This window comes from Prosopis cineraria, unplaced genomic scaffold (assembly GCF_029017545.1).
Source record: "Prosopis cineraria cultivar Desert tree isolate PC_DT_omini unplaced genomic scaffold, ASM2901754v1 PC6, whole genome shotgun sequence".
In the NCBI taxonomy this organism is placed as follows: domain Eukaryota; kingdom Viridiplantae; phylum Streptophyta; class Magnoliopsida; order Fabales; family Fabaceae; genus Prosopis; species Prosopis cineraria.
Genome location: NW_026555337.1, coordinates 26,412,112 through 26,426,015, shown reverse-complemented (window position 1 = coordinate 26,426,015; position 13,904 = coordinate 26,412,112).

Below are 13,904 nucleotides of genomic sequence, written 5' to 3'. Positions count from 1 at the left end.
TGTTTGGTTACTTACCCTCATGGACTGTGTGTCCATATTTGTTTTGTAGCTCAGGCTGCATTTAGTTACTTACCCTCGTGAACTGTGTGTCCATGTTTGTTTTCGTGGCATAAGCCGCTTTCAATTATTTACTCTTATGGACTATATGTCCATATTTGTTACTTATTCTGTTGAGTCCTCAAAATTTTAAAGTTTTAATCAACTTGTGTATTTGAAATTTCAATAGTTTCAGTTAGCAAGTATATCGCTTCTATTTAAAGATAATTAATTGTTTTTCTAAGTATAATCAGAATAACGTAATTTTAGTTTACTCTCATCCTTATAGTTGTGATTATGATTTCAAGAACAAGTTTTGTTTTTATATAGAATCATTCTCTTTTTAGTTATTTTACATAATTCTTGAATTTTTTTTATTTTATTTATTTACTGGGGATGTTATTCACTGGAAAAATATTTTGTTCTCAGATTCATTAGTTGATATTGAACCTCTGCTGATCATTGAAAGGCTTGCTACTATATTGGGTGAATATTTATTTTAATTATATGTATTATTTGGAGACTATAATTTAAGTGATCTACCATTAACTATAGATGTAATTTTGGTTTGTAAATTTATATCGACTGTCTGTTATCGAGAAACAAAGCTTCGTATTATTAATTTTTCTGTAAATGGTTGCTGTAGAAATTTAGGGGTCTTATTTATAGAAGTTTTGTGAAAATCCCTATATCAAGTTTAATAATCTTTTGTTTGTATGAAAAATGTTACCATGATTTCCAATTTCAATTCTATTCCAAATAAATTAAGATACTAAATTAGAATTTTTGATCAAGGCTAAAGGGATATGTGTTTGTGCATATATCTCATGCCGGTCACGCCTACTTTTTGGGTGTGACATGCTACTTTGCATATTTTTATATCACCTCTATCATTAATCTCTTTGATAAGGTGAAAATGCTTGAGTATATACTTGGTCTTTTGGTGTGACCTAGGTTCTTTACTCTATGTAATTGCATTGCCATTGTCACAAAATAAGTTTATTAGATCTAAGATGGTAGGCACCACTCCTAGTTCAATAATGAATTTCTTAATCCAAATGACTTCCTTACTGCATCTAATATTGCTATATACTCAGCTTCTATTACAGAATCAGCTGTTATGCTTTGCTTGGAGCTCTTCTAGCTCACTGCCCCACCATTTAAGGTAAACATATATCCTGATTGTGATTTAAGGTCTACCCGGTCAGTATGGAAGCTTACGTCAGTGTAACCTGTTACAATTAGCTTGCCATCAAATCCGCCATATACCAAGAACAAATCCTTAGTCCTTCTTAAGTATATTAGGACATTCTTGACAGTACTCCAATGATCCTCTCCTAGATTTGCTTGGTATCTGCCAATCATACTCAAAGAAAATGAAACATCCAATTGAGTACACAACATGGCATACATGATAGATCTAATTGTCAAGGCATATGGAACCTTACTCATGCAATCTCATTAATTTTATATACTAAGACACTGGTCTTTGCTGAGATGAATGCTATGAGACATGGGGATGAAACCCCTCTTTGAATCTTGTATGTTGAACATATGTAGCATCTTATCTATGTATGTGCTCTGACTTAGGCTCATAAGCCTTTTAGATCTATCTCTATTAATCTTAATCCTAAGGATGTAAGTGGCTTCACTTGAGTCCTTCATAGAGAAAGATTTTCCTAACCAAGACTTGACATTCTGCAAGGTAGGAATGTCATTCCCAGTAAGTAGGATGCCATCCTCATATAAAACTAGAATTATAGCTATGCTATCATTAATCCTTTTATAAACACAAGGTTCATCTATGCTTTGAATAAATCCAAACTCTTTGATTACTTCATCAAAATGTTGATTCTAAATCTGATATGCTTGCTTCAATCCATACTTTAAAGTTTGAAACCTTACCAGAGTCCTCTGGACTTACAAAGCCTTTAGGTTGTGTCATGTACACTTCATCAAGTTGACAACCATTAAGGAATGCTGTTTTAACATCTATTTACCATGTTTCATAGTCATAATATGCTATAATGGCAAGGATGGTTTTGATTGATTTGGCTATTATGACTGGTGAAAAGATTTCATTATAGTCTATACCATGAGTTTGGGTGAATCCTTTTGTAACTAATCATGCCTTGAAGACATCTACTTTGCTATCTATGTAAGTTTTCTCCTTAAAAACCCACTTACACCTAATGGTTTTTATACCTTTAAGTAGATCGACTAAGGTCCATATCTTATTATCATACATGAATTACATTTTAGACTTCATGTAACATCCCGAATTTATAATCCTGCATTAATGACTGGTTAGGGATGAATTAGTGATTTAATATGGGATTAGGGTTTTGAGTGGTGAAGTATTATATTGAATCATTGGGATGTTATATGAATAGATATGAGTAAAAAAGCAGAGTCTCGAAGCAGAGTGTGTGAGCATAGTGAGGATTTCCCTCACTTTGCCACATGCTGCGACACCTAAAGTAGAAATCAAATTAATAGGCACATGTCTAGCTTGAAAAATAGAAGGGATAAACGTGCAAGGAGAGGTCTGGTATGGAGAAGAGAAAAGACTATGCTAGGGCAAGCTAAATCAGGAGCAAGGATGGTATCTCCAACTCGATATTTATTGGGTAAGTCATGTATTACCTTAGAATCTACCCTATTTTCTCTTAGTTTTAACCAATGAGAAAGTGAATTTGAGAGTTTTAAGGGGTTAATTTCTTACCTAATAGTAATAAAAAAGGTTCTTTGGAACTAAACTAGTGCTGTGACTAGCTATAGTTGAAACAATAAAATTTTAAAGTTGTAGGCAAGAATATCCCTAATTTAGAGAGAGACTAGTGAGAAAAAATTGCTAGAAAATGTTAAAGCTTGAAATGAGGGATGATTAGTGGTAATGTGCATAATTGAGTGTGAAATGTGGATTTGATAACAATTGAGTGTTTAAATGCAATTATTGGAACTTTTAGTCAACAGAGAAATTGACTCTGAATGCCAATTTTGTGTAGATTATAGTGTATGATGCACGAATTATCAGAAAGGAGCTTGAATAGGGTTGAAGTTACATAGGTAACCCTTTCTATCGAACAGAAGGGTTAAGATAACTATATAGTTTATTATGTTTATTAACTATTATAACTATGTAAAAGTGAATATCAAATGATAAATTGTGAATTTATGAGTTTTATGCATGATTGTTATTGAAATAGTTTTTAGCATGAACTTTTCATTGTGAAATGAATTTGAAAAGTTATTTATTTTAATGGATATATACGTATATGATATGGAATAAATATGTTGTGGAAAGGTGTATAAGTAGTGAAAATTATAAAAGAGCATGATAATAAGGGGTGGGAGTTCACCCTAGATATGTGGGGTTGTGTGTGTGGAGATATGTGAGTGTAAAATCTATATGGTTGGGCTGGCACCATAGGACATTTGATGCAACATTATACGGGCTGTTACCATGGGTAATCCGATACAGCATTTTGTAGCACTGTTATCATGAGACATCTAGGTAGTCTGGCAACTCCTTAGTGCCCGTTAGGGTGCCGTTAAGAGTCAACAACACCTCTATTACAAGTGTGTGAAGAGGGAGACTATAGTCTATAGGTGGGATTAATTTACCTTTGGCTGGGTATTTCTACCACCGAAAGTGAGCTCAGGTCAACAAGTGGTTGATCCAGAAGAGCCTATGCTTTCATGTCAGGGAGCTTTGGAGGATTAGTGGATAGTTGATCATGATAAAGTGTAATAGTATTTGAAACGTGATTTATATACGGAAGTGATAATTTAGTTATAACATACTATGTATATATGGGCTATATGATGATTTCATTTACTTTGGCATGGTTATTTGTGACAATAGACATTTAATGAGCTATATTTAGTTACTGAGATTTTTATGTCACCTGTGGTTATTTACATTTTTCAAGTTCTAGTACTAGTGGATCTAAGGGAAAGGATATAGGTTGAGTTGACATCTCTCACCTAAATCTTTTTAAGATATGATGTAATGAATTTGGTTAATATTAGTCTTGTATATGTATAAGTTGCCATAGGAGTTGTACATGTGCATAAAATATGATTGTGGTATGTTTTGTGATTTTGAACTCCCTAGCCTTGTATATGTGTGAATGATGAAAAGACTGGTTGGGCTAGTGGATGGATGTAATTATGTGTGAATATGAGACGGGTGGAGATCATTTGTAGTGTTTTGACCATATATAAGATTAAAGAAAAGAAATGTGAATTTAACCTAAAGGGAGAAATGGGCAATTTATAGGCCAAAGTTGTGTACGTGTTTTACATTGTACATGTGTATGGTCAATTAGGTGTGTTTTGTTCATTTGAACTTGATCAAGGCCCAAAAAGAGGCTAATAACAATTAGTTTTGAATTGACACTTAAATGACAAAAATTTGACAGAAAATGATCAAAGTGCACTTTAGTGTCCAATTTTTAATATATATATTGGATTGGGATGAAACCAATGTCATTAGTTAGATTTCAAAACAGGCTTTGTGTGGACACTTAACCATCTAAATCAAACTTCGTATGTGAAAATGGCATGCATCTGAATTTCATATCAGAAGCTGCCATTTGACAGCAAATTTAGGTGTGTGCGCCGTGGCGCATGTACTCACATGCCGTAGCATATGGCACAGAGCGAGCAACTGTGGCCTCTGTGCCACATGCCACACACATGGGGCATGAGTTGTGGTACACAGTGCTAATTTTTACTTTATTTTTTAGTGATACACATGTTTTATAGATCTTTGGTGCACAATGTTTTATTACTTCCACTATGTATAATAAGATTTATACTTGTGTAAATTATAATATGATTTTTGAGAAATTTTTATCTGGAATCCCAAGGCTTTCAATGTTTTCAAAATAAATAATTTTGATTTGATTAGTAATTTTATAGTGGAGCGTATGTTAATATCAATAAGGCATTACACTTCATGGCATTTAGCCATTTCTTGGAATATAGTCTCGCTATGGCTTCTTAGTAGGTGGTTGGCTCATGGTGTTTAATAAGCAACATATCACGACATTCATTAATCAAAAATCCACATCTCTGAGGATGATGCCATGTCCTATCAAACCTTCGTGAGCCTTGTGTTACTTGAGTAGGCTTATTTACTTCTTGTGAGTCTTCTCGGTTTTCCATCTATGACTTTGTGCTATTTTATAGTTCTCAAATTCTTCAAGATGTATCTTGCTCCTACTAGTTCTTTTAGAGATAAATTCTCTTTCTAGAAAGATACTATTTTAAATTACAAACACTGTATTATTGATGGGATTGTATACATGGTATCCCTTTGTTTCTTTAGGATACCCCATAAAAAGGAACTTTGTGAATTTAGGTGCTAATTTGTTTGAGGCTTGTTTCTTAACATAAACCTCATGTCCTAAATCTTGAGAAAAGACAAACTAGGTTTCTTCTTAGTCCATATCTCATATGGTGTCTTCTCAATTGCCCTAGATAGAACACAGTTCAATGTGAACATAGCTATTTTTAGTATATGGGCCCAAAAAAATGGTAGAAGATCTACTTGATTCATCATGGATCGAACCATATCTAATAGTGTTTAATTTCTCTACTCAGAAACACCATTCCATTATGTGTTGTTGATGTTGAACCCTGGTTTTGATGATTACAAAATAAAGAGAAGTTTTGTGCATTTCAACCTTTCTTAATTAAAGTAAATGGCATAATATTAAAACTGGCAAAGTGAAAGCTTATACGAACAAAAGGTATGCCACATTGGTAGTTAAGTATTTGACTTAACTATAATCTTTTGTGCTTGAAGTTATTTTATTGAAAAATAGTTTTAAAGTGTTAACAACACCGATCTTAGATGCCTTAACACTGGTGTTACCTCTGTTATCTTTCCTATTCTATTAATTCTTAGTACATATAACACCGATCCTACTCATTCTAATATCGGTGTTACCCTTTTGTACTTATACAATTGAGTTTCTCTTGTTTGAATCTTTTTCTTTGTATTGGTACTATCTTTTCAACATCAGTTTTATTTTTCTTTTATCCTTAGTTGAGTTATATCAACACTTGTGTTATGTGGTTAGTACCTGTACTAATTCTTGCTTAAATTTGTGCAACACCTGCGTTAACATCTTAACACCAGTACTGTCCTTTCTTCTATTCTTTGAAGAGATTTGATCTACAATTTTCTAATATCTTCATAAAACCTTTGGGAGCAGAACAATTCATATTCGTAAGAAGAGAGTTGGGTCTATTAAATCACAATGAATTATAAGCAATTCCTTCTTCTTACTCATTCTTTTTAATCTATTTAATTATGTATTCTAACTTAGGCATCGGAGTGGTTATCTGAAAGTGTAGGTCTCTGTCTAATGAAATTTTCTATTAGTGTTATAAAAATTTATAACACCAATGTTATAAATTTGACACCGGTACTAATGGTTATTCTGAGATATTGTAGAAAGCTAACTTTAGTAGTAACACCAGTGCTATTTTGTTCAACATCAATGCTATTAAAGACACTTTAAAGTTATTAACTTTACCAAGAGATGAGTATAATACCTCAAAATGACTTAGCATAGATAAGGCCAAATCAATTTAGAACTTTAAATGAGGTGACCATTGAACTTTAATATTTTGAGTTTAACACTGGTGCTATATTTGTCTATATATCTGTGTGGATGTGCTTTCCCGCTCAGTTTACTCTTTTGCCTTAAATCCACCGATGCTACTTTCCTCTTACATAAACTCCCTCTTCATTTTTCTCTCTCATAGCCATTTCACCTATAAACCCAATCATTCCACTATCAAATTTACACCATTTTCTCCATCCAGATCTCCAATAAATATTGACTAAACCACAATGAAGCCTGCTTGAACAAAAACAAATAAAGAAGCTCTAAAAACTTGAGGACTCTTTGTGTCTGATTTCTTCCAAGCCAGAGACATTGTAGTCAAGTGAGCTGGGTCTAGATGAGGAAATCCAAGTCTCAGCAACTACAACGAAGTGATGAGCAAAGCAGAGCAAGTTGTAAAATTCAAAAAGAGAAAGGAACGAAGACAAAATCTCCTGATGAAGAACAAGTGAGAACTACTAGTAATGCTCTATCTCAACCCATTCTTAAGAAGTTGAAGACTACTTAAAAAGGACAAATAGTAATAAAGAAAGCTATGGCTTCTCAACCTACTGAACATGAATCAGTCTCCTCCAAGTGGACACCTGAGGGTCTTTGGAATTCATCAAGAATAGAGGAAGAGGAAAGGAAAAGTTCCTATCATTGAGGCATTAGATGAGAGTAATGATTTTATTGGCTTCTGCTTTGACTTACTCCACACTGGATAGATTCCAAGCTTGGCCTTGAAAATAGCTAGAAAAGAAGTCAGTAAATCTTAAATTGTCAACCACAGAGCTCAAAGAGAAGGGTTATGATGTTACAAAAATGATGAAGCTTTACAAGACACTGTTAGAGCCCAACACGGCGGTAAGTTTAGAAGTTGTAAGAGCTTTCTATAGTTCTCTACAAGTTCTGCACAATGGTGAAGTGCTAAGAGCAACAATAAGATGGAAATATTTTGACATTACAGACCATCTCAACACCCTTCTTAATTTTCCAACCAACAAGAGGTTGATAAGGCTATCAAATCTATCCTATAAGAAGCCAGTCATGTTTATAACATTAGTGCCAACATGGGAAGAAAACACTAGTCCACTAGAAAAGCGTAAATCTATGCCAACACTTTATAGAGTAATTCACTATAGTCTCTCAAGGTCAATTACATGCAAAAGAAATGGGATAAATAAGTTTATCACTGAGGACTTCAGGTATCTGACTACTTTGATCAAAGTATTTAAATTAGATGTTGCCTCCATCATCTTTGAAAAGATCAAGAACTTAGTCTAGCTGAGCAAAAAAAGAGATGGAAAATATTTCATATATGGAAATGTAATTTCCAAAAGGCTGGAAGATCAGAAGATTATGTACCTGAAAGGCAATGAAGTACTAGGACATGAGGAGATCAATTCTGTGACTCATGAAAAGGTAGAGTTAAAGAAGGAGAAGGTGGTGCTCAGATTAAAGCTCATTCAGTAGTAGCTAATAATGCTCAAGGTTGATAAGATTCTCAACTAGCTTAGAATGATTTATCTATCCTACTACCATCACAAGGAATATATCTTGATTCAGATGCTGTCAAGTGGTTAGATAGGAGATCCAAGATTCAACTTGAGCTTTTCACCTTATGTCTTAAAAGACAAGATGAAAACTTTAATCAAAGACTGAAGAAAGTCTTAAAGAAATTAGAGAAGAATTTAAGGAAGAAATTGGCTTGCTGAGAGCTCAAGTTCTGAGTTTAAGGGGTATACCAACTAGATCAAGAGACTCATTTGAGCATTATTCTCCCTTTAGGATGGTACTCCTACTAGTGTCTTTCCAATAGAATGTTGGTGTCTCTTTACATGAGGACTTTATATCAGTACACACATTTAGCATGTCTACTTTAAAGAAGGAGAGTGAGGCAGCCATTGACAATGACTTATAAATACCCTCCAAGATTGGAAATCTAAGGGTTGGACTAGTTTCCTTTACTAATTCTGAACTAAGAGCTATGTTCAAAGATAGTTTAGAAGGAGCTGAGTCACATACTTCAAAAAGCAACAAGCTTACACTGATTATAGCCAAGATTGCCAAAGAGTATATTGAGATATGTGATGATGAGGAAGACTTGGAGTGTGCACAGTCAACCTTATCTTCTACTCCATTCTTTCTAGTGTCAACTATACTGATGCCTTTCAAGACTTAATCAGGAGAAATCCTGATTTTGTGTTATCTCTTACACCCCTCACTACCATATTGGAATCTATTGCAGTGTTCAAGCCTCCACTAAGGTTCAAGAATAGACCAATCTAAACTAAAAGTAGTACTCTTTCTTCCTATGTGCCTTCCTCCAATCTATTTGTTCCTTGATCTATCTAAGCCTTTTACTAATGACAAAAGGGAGGAGAAGAATGATGTAAAGTTAGTTCATAAGGCAGACAGTAAGGTTCAAGATAATGGTTTGGACAAGCGTATGGTTGAAGATTCAGGAAGTAGCAAGCATAAGGGTCAACCTGTTGTGAGAAGACTATGAAGTGCCTTGCCTAGACTCAGCAGATTTAAGTAAATTCTTCAAAAACTTTTAAGCCTCAATCCTCATCCAAACCCTTTGAACCTCAATCTTCTTAACCCTTTAAAATACCCAAAGCTTCATCTCCCATTACCAAGAAATTCCATGAGTTAATGGATTTCTTTAGTACTATCTTTAAGAAGTAAACTGAGTGGTTGTTTAAATGTTTAACTGTTTATATGTTTGAACTTTCTTTGATAATTTATACCTTCTTTTGAATATATATATATATATAATATGCATTTCTTCCATTTTTAATTTGTGATTATTTCTTTTAAGAAGTAGAGACCAAAGTCTCTCCGATAACTAATTCTTTGCATTTGAGTTTTGTCATCATAAAAAAGGGAGAGAAATGTTTAACCCTTGTGTTAATGATTACAAAATAAAGAGAAGTTTTATGCGTTCTAGGCTTTCTTAACTAAAATAAGTGGCTTAACATTAAAACTGGCTAAGTGAGAGCTCATATGAATAGAAGGTATGTCATCCTGGTAGTTAAGTATTTCACTTAACTATAATCCTTTGTGCTTAAAGTTGTCTTGTTGAAAAATATTTTCTAAGTGTTGATAACACTAATCCTAGATGCCTTAACACTGATGTTACCTTTGTTACCTTCACTATTCTATTGATTCTTGGTACATATAACATTGGTCCTGCTCATTCTAACATTTGTGTTACCCTTTGTACTTATGCAATTAAGTCTCTCTTATTCAAATTTTTTTCTTTGCACTATCACTATCTTTTTAACATCAGTCTTATTTCTCTTTTTTCCTTGGTTGAGTTACGTCAACACCTGTGTTACGTGGTTAGCACCTATACTAAGTTTTGCTCAAATTTGTGAAATACATGTGCTAACATCTTAACACTGATTGTCGCACCCAAAAAAATGCGACTTGAGAGTAGAGTTTCCGGCCTTTAGAAGGAGACTGAAGAAATGGGAGTCGCCACCAAGGTTTTGAGAGAAATCTTAGGAAACCATTTAAAGAAGGATAAGGGTGGTCTTTCAAAAATAGAAAATAGGTTCGGGAGTCAATTTAGTGTGGGGAAGGTGTTAGGCACCTCACAACACCCGTTCATAAGAACGGTTACCTGAAGTTTATTGTGGTAAATTAATACGGTTTAAAGTTATTTTAATTATCCCTTTCTTATTCATGTATTTGATATAAAAAATGATAATAATTAAGTAAAAAATATTTATTTATTTATAAGGGAGGACTTGACTTAGAATCTGGCTCTGAGGCCTACGTACCCTGTGATAGGGATCAAAGTCCACATAGTTCGGGCCTTATAAGTTATTGGTGAAAATATTTTTTGAAGAGAAATTAATTAGAAATGATTTTCCATTTTGCAAATAAAACAATTTCTGAAATTTTGATATGTGTGTTTTAAATTGTAGAAGGTGATTTAATTTCAATTATTTTCTCTTTTTTTTGAATTTTTTGAAAAGAAAAGGGTCTAAAATTATTTTTTATATTTTTAAGATTAGGAATTTAATTATAGTTTTTGCAGAGCCTTATTGACTCATATAATAATGTAATCATTCTATATATCTGTGGAGATTTCAAAATCTCTTACGATAAAAGAATTAAATTTATTTATATATTAATAATAATTTATTCAAGCATGCATATATATATATATATATTTTCAGAGAATTTTAATCATCATACCTGCAAAGCCTTATTAGCTTTTACGGTAATACGATTATCCTAAATATCTGCGGAGATTCAAAATCCTCACACCATAAAGGATTAAATATTATATATTTAAGAAAAATATTTTAATATGTAATTATATAATTTGCATTTTTTTATAAAAATCTTAATCGCTATACCTACAAAGTCTTATTGACTTTTACAGTAAGATGATCATTCTAGAGGTCGATGGCTATTCAAAAATCTCCTATGACCAAAAGATTTAATGCATTAATTTAATTAATTAATTATATTATATATAAAAAGACATTTATAATTTTATTTACAAAATTTATTTATTTATTTATTTTGTGAGTTAATGACCACAACATTTGCGAGGACTTATTATCCTTCACAATGAGGCGATTAAGCTGAATATCTACAGAAATTTTTTTAAATCTCTCATGATATCATTCAAATGTTTTAATTGATTATATTTGTGAAATAATAGGAATAAATTCCTTCATTTAACCACGCATTTAAAATCTCTATATGTAAATGATGTCATGCAAAATCAAAATTATCTTCAAGAATTAATCAATTATTATTAAATGGAAATTAAACACAAAATAATGTATGACTTTGAGAAATAAAGAAATTTAATTTGATTAATACTCTTTCATGTTAGAAGACAAACTTGAATCTACTTATCACTTAGCTCAATAATAAAATTTTTGTTTAAAATGTTAGAATAGAAAAAAATCATGCGAAAGTATTATAACTAAATCAACCTCATTTGTAAAAGCATAGAAATACATGTTAGAGCATATTTAAGGTATGCAATATAATTTAGAGAACAAAAAACACAGTGATATAAAACTATTTTCTCTTCAAATATTTTCTTAAATATTCCCTATCCATATGTAAACTTTCAAAACTTCCAAAATTCTTTATTTCAAATACAAGAAAGTATCATCAAGGATCTAAAATATATTTATTTTTCTAACATGTTTAAAATAAAATTCTATATATAATTAAAATATTGACAATAAATTTTAACACGAGTTGATTAAAATTCTCCTTCACATACGCCCCAAACAAACCTTCTGAAACCAAAAACGAGAGTAAACCTAACGCTCAATTTTGTTCATGTAAAAGGTCAGGAAGTTATTAACCTTTCTCAAATGTCTGCTGCTGTCCTTATGATAATGTGAAACTCAGGCAGATATCATTCTCATTCTCCTTCCTTCTTGAACTTTGCTGTCCTCGGTGTACCTGTCTGGTCGGTGAAGATCTTCGTTAAGGTAAGGAGCTCCAACTTTGCTCTGCAGCTTTTTGCCGATGGAAATGACTAGTTAGCTCCCAGTCATGCTTCTGAAATGGAATGTTTCTCTTTCGGTTTGCTCCAGTCTCTGTTTCTCGCTCCCAGCTTTCTCCGTCTTCCTCTAGCTTTGTTTTTCTTCTTCTTTTCTTCTCCCTCTATTTCCTCTTTTCGTTCGTCCCTTGCCCCTGTTTTCTTCTTCTTTTCTCTCCTCCTCTCTTTTCCTCTTTTCATTCATCCCCTTGCGCCTGTTTTCTTCTTCTTTTCTCTCCTCCACGGTGCTCTTGTTTTCTACTTTTTTATACTCCAGGTCTTTCCCTCTCGGTCTCCTCTTTTCTTCCTTTCTGCCTTTTCTTTTTATGCTCTGTTTTTCTGCACGTTTTTTTGTGCATGCGTGTGCCGAAAGCTCCCTCATTTCTGGCTTTGTTGCATGAGTGGTGCTTCCTCTTTTTTCTCTCCTTTGCATTTCATTTTTTTACAGTAGCTCTCCAGGTCTCCTGGTCGCGTGTTTCATGTGCAAACGTTAGCCTATATTTTTTGCTTTTTTTTTTTCTGCTGCTGCTCTCTCTTCTTTTTCGTATGTGTGCCCTCTTACTCTGCCTCTAACTTCTGCTGCATTCCTGCTATGCGTGTGTTCTCTGTGTTTGTCCAGTTTGTCTCACATGTATGTGTGTTCTTTGTGTCTATCTGATCTCGCGCCTGTGTGTGTGCTTCCTTTTTTTTTGTTTTATCACGTCTCCTCTAATCCTACTGAAAAGGCTTGAGTCTTTTGGTTATGTGTGTATGCTTCCTTCGCTTGTCTGGTGTTTCTGCAATGAAGGACTAGAATGGATGGTTAAACGCTGGTTCCAGCGTTTAACCTTCGGTTTACACACACACACATGTATGTATAAATATATATTTAATCACAATTTTTAGTTGTTTATTTATTTATTTTTTAAAAAATAATCCTTAAAGGATTGAATTTTCATTTTTTTCATATTTATTATATTTTTAGTTGTTTTTTTATGAGCTAAAGAAATAAAATCCCAATCAGTAGATTATAATATTAAACCCTATTAATTAAAGTTTTTTTTTATTTTGAAAATATAATCTTAAAAAGGATTAAATTTTATTTTTGTTTTTTTATTATTTTTTTTGGGTTATTTATTATTAAATTAAAAAAAATGCCCGGACAAAATATGGTGTTCACAGTTGCCCCTCTTTACTTGTTTCTTATGTAAGCATATGAAAAGGTGTATTTTTAAATTCTTACATAAGCAACAAGTAAAGATAGAACATGTATTTTGGCTAGCCATGAAATACCTATGAAAAGACTTAATTGCCCCTGACACGACAAGATATGATTAAATGCACGACTATTGGGTAACAAACACAATGATGATTTTGATTTGATTTTTTTTAACAATGTGATAAGGTGATGTGATGCAAATGAGAATGATTAACTGACATAGAAAGATGCCGTAAACCAATAACCATGACTCGGACCAAATATGTGTTGGCTATATGCTTATATCCATTTGCTTTTCTAAGTGAGGATTTTATAGGATAACATTCTTATGAATGAAGAAAGAAACATATGCTTGATCATCTACTCAAGAATACCTTTCTCTATAGGGCACTGAGTGGTAAGGAAGTGCCTATCCATGTAGGACTTTTGGTGAGTGCCTGTCTTTACAGGGCTCTGAACGGAAAGGAAGTGCCTAACCATGTAGGGCTTTTAGTGAGTGCCTGTCTTTACA